Genomic DNA, 3440 nt, shown 5'->3' on the forward strand with positions numbered 1-3440 from the left:
CGGAACGTCAACCCCTCCCCTGTGTAGCGGAGTCAGCCCCTCGCGCCCGGCAGCAGCCAACCCTGCCCCGGGTGCTTGGGGAAGCAGCTGTCTTAGGAGACGCTCGGCTCCCAGGTGTGCCTGGAGAAGCCACTCCGCCCCAGCATGGGGATCGAGGCAACAGGGCAGGCCTGGCTGGGCATCTCCCTAGCCTACAGCCACCGATCAACTCCTGGTAACCAGCTGAAGGCCGCGGGCTGGGATCAGAGTCCCAGAGTCAGGCTGCGGGCCCACGGGGGTGCAGGCGCCGGCCAGGAACAGGCGGGGAAGGCGCGGGGCCCACCTGCAGCTTGACTAGGGAGCGGCGGCGGCGGCAGTGGCGGCAGCTTGGGAGTAACGAGACGTCACCGCCGGCAGCCGCGAACCGGAAACCTCCGGCGCCCAAGCCGGGCCAGGGGGCGCCCGGGAGCTGCCGCGACACCTTGGCCCGGGGCTCAAGGGCGGACCGGAATGCCTTGACCACACCCAGCGACCAGAGTCTGGAAGGCACTCTTGGACACCCATCAGCCAAGGTTACGGACACCCTGTGACCCACAGCCTGATCCACTGGGGACACCCGCCTACATCCCCTCCGGGACGTGGGACACCGGGGTGCAAGTCCCTGGCTGCTCCTCCAGGCGCTTGGCAGGTCTCCAGCACCAGAGAGTAGGCAGGCAGACTACGGGACTGTTTACATATCACTCAGGGTTGTAATTTTATTGCTTTCCCATTCTGAGCAGAAGTTGCTGCCCTGATTTTCAAATGAGACTGGATGTAGTGGGACACTCTCTGGTGGGTAGTGAAAATACTGTAGATTCCAGGGAATTGTACCTGTCCATGAAGTGTCCAAGTCCAATGGCTACTCTTGTTTAATTTTTACGTTTTTGCTATTTCATGATGATTTCTAACTGCTTGTTTAGGTGATGATTACGTGTATGCATATCTCCCATTCTCTTCCATTCTTGACACCTTGCAGTTCCAGCATGCCTTCTGGAGCATGGGGGAGACAGCCATTAAATTATGATTAAAGGGTTCAAGGGCTGACAGGTGGCTTAGAGTTTTCAAAGCGCTTGTGGGAGCAAGCCTGACGACCCACGTTGAATCCTAGGATCCTACCACGAAAGGGGAGAACCCACTCCCTGACCTCGTTCTCTGACCTCCTGGATACTCACACCTTCCTATACAATACTAATAAATGAAAAAAAGGACCCAGCTTATATTAATGGTGTCAAAATAAACATGCTCAGATGCATTCAGTTCACAAGGCTTACATGTCTTATAAATTTTAAGAAGCTACTATGAGAACTGAAACCAGAACTGGTGGTACAGGCCTGCTGTTCCAGCTACTCCACAGGCTGAGTCATGGAAAAAATTTAAAAAAAATAAAAAATAAAAGGAAGTTCAAGACACCCAGACAACTTAGTGACCACGGAGATGAGTGCTATCCTAACATGTGCACGACCCCAGGTTCAATCCCCAGTAACATACAACATACACATGGGCTGGGCACTTTAGGGAAGGCCTTTCTTTAATCCTAGCTAGCACTTGGAAGGCAAAGGCAAATGGATCTCTGTAAGTTTGAGGCCAGCCTGATCTATGTCGCAAGTTCCAGACCAGCTGTGTTTTATATGTGTATGTGTTTAATATGTATATAATTTGTTTAATATATATCCTGTTCAGTATGTATTGTGTTAGCATGTCATTTACATGTGCCAAACACACATTAAAGAACAAAAGAACATTACAGTAGTTTTTAAAATGCATTTTAAAATTTTTATGTATAGGTATTTTGTGCGTGTATGCACACACGGCCAGAAGAGGGCATCAGATCTCTGGAACCGGAGTTACAGTTATTAGCTGCTATGTGTGTACTAGGACTTGAACTCAGTCCTCTGAAAGAGTACCAGTGCTCTTAACTCAGCCACTAACCACACTAGTAAGCCTGGCAAAGGCGATGGAACCAGGGCGCTTGTGTGACGTGACCACAGCACAACTTTAGGAGACTGTTTGTTTCAGCTTAGTTGGTACTCTACCGGTTTCGTTGTTTTTCAGGAAATGCAGCTTCCCATTACAGCAAAACATGTAATTATGGCTATTTTGAATCAACTTTAAAAGGAGCTTGAGGTGCAATGATATACAGTTAAAACCAAGTACATGAAGTAGGTGAAATGTTTGCTAAACACAGATTAACCTAATGGCAAAAATAAACTAATCACACTGGCATGCTATCTACATGGGGCTCTTTCAGGTACTAACATATATTAAGGAGTTATTGAGACTCATAGGAAGCAAGAAATGGAATTTTAAAATGAGACTGAGTTCTGTATTACTGTAATAGCTATTTCCAATTTCCTCAAAATATATCATTATAAAAAATTTAAATTCTGACTCTTCAAAATGATCTTTTAAGACAGGACTTCTCTGTGTAGCCTGACTGTCCTGGAACTCACTCTGTAGACCAAGAAGGTCTCAAACTCAAAGATCTGCCTGCTGGGATTAAAGGCAAGCCACCTGGCATAAATTGATACTGATATAGACTCAAATCCCACCAACAGAAAATTGAGTGAATGAGTTAGCTCTGTTAGCTTTCAGTCTCTGAAACAAACCTCTGAAATAACAACATTATAACTGACTTTTTCCTCAGTTCAAAGAGTTAGTGCATGGACTACAGAGATGACTGAATGGGCTTGCTACAGAGAACCAACCAAATGTAGAACTGTGCCCGTACAGAAAGTAACTAATGGTGTCTTTGTACACTGCACATTACTAGGTGGAAAATGATGCTATCACTTACCTGAGGGGTACACATCTACACACACAGGCACAAATATACACACCAAACATGGACACACAATAAAACACACATAGACACAACACATACCTCCCAAACAACACACCACATCTACATATACACTTACACACACTTCACAGATGAAGTAATATTTAAAATGTTTACTAAACAGAAGGACTGCTGGTATAAGAGGAAAAGGGATCTTGAATGATGCAGACAGTTACATTATAAAACAAAATTTAAAAAATATGCAGCAATCCTTGAAAGCTGAAATGGACCTAAATGTTTTCCAGTTGATGCATGTGAGCACAAAGGAACTACTCAAACAACTTCAAAACATACTTTGTGTCTCCTTAGAAGACCTTCAAAGATGGGGAGAATTAAAAAACAACCTAGGCTGTGCTCAGCAACTGAACTGTTAGTGACAATCCTAGCATTGTATGACAAGCCAAAGTGAAGTAGCTAGGATGAAATAGCTGGCATTGTGAGGGAAGAAACACTCAGGAAGTCATACACATATTCTGCACTTCTCAATTTTCCTGCAAGTCTCAACAATCTCTCTTGCATATCCCACCACACAGGTCTGTGTACAAAGGCGCACTTCTGTGACTTATGGTAAAATGAAATATGT

General features: G+C 45.5%; 1 protein-coding gene across 3 annotated transcripts in view; it reads right to left on the reverse strand.

Annotated features, from left to right (window-relative positions):
- Eogt (EGF domain-specific O-linked N-acetylglucosamine (GlcNAc) transferase) overlaps nucleotides 1-2975 on the reverse strand; it is a 41469-nt gene extending 38494 nt beyond the window's left edge. For 2 of the 3 annotated variants that reach the window (XR_377399.3, XM_006505258.4), the window contains exon 1: nucleotides 323-2975. The gene's annotated coding sequence lies outside the window, so the exon portion shown is untranslated. The remainder of the gene's footprint in view (nucleotides 1-322) is intronic. The other variant, NM_175313.5, reaches the window with a different exon arrangement.
- Nucleotides 2976-3440: the final 465 nt, after the last annotated feature.

This window comes from Mus musculus, chromosome 6 (assembly GCF_000001635.26).
Source record: "Mus musculus strain C57BL/6J chromosome 6, GRCm38.p6 C57BL/6J".
NCBI lineage: Eukaryota > Metazoa > Chordata > Mammalia > Rodentia > Muridae > Mus > Mus musculus.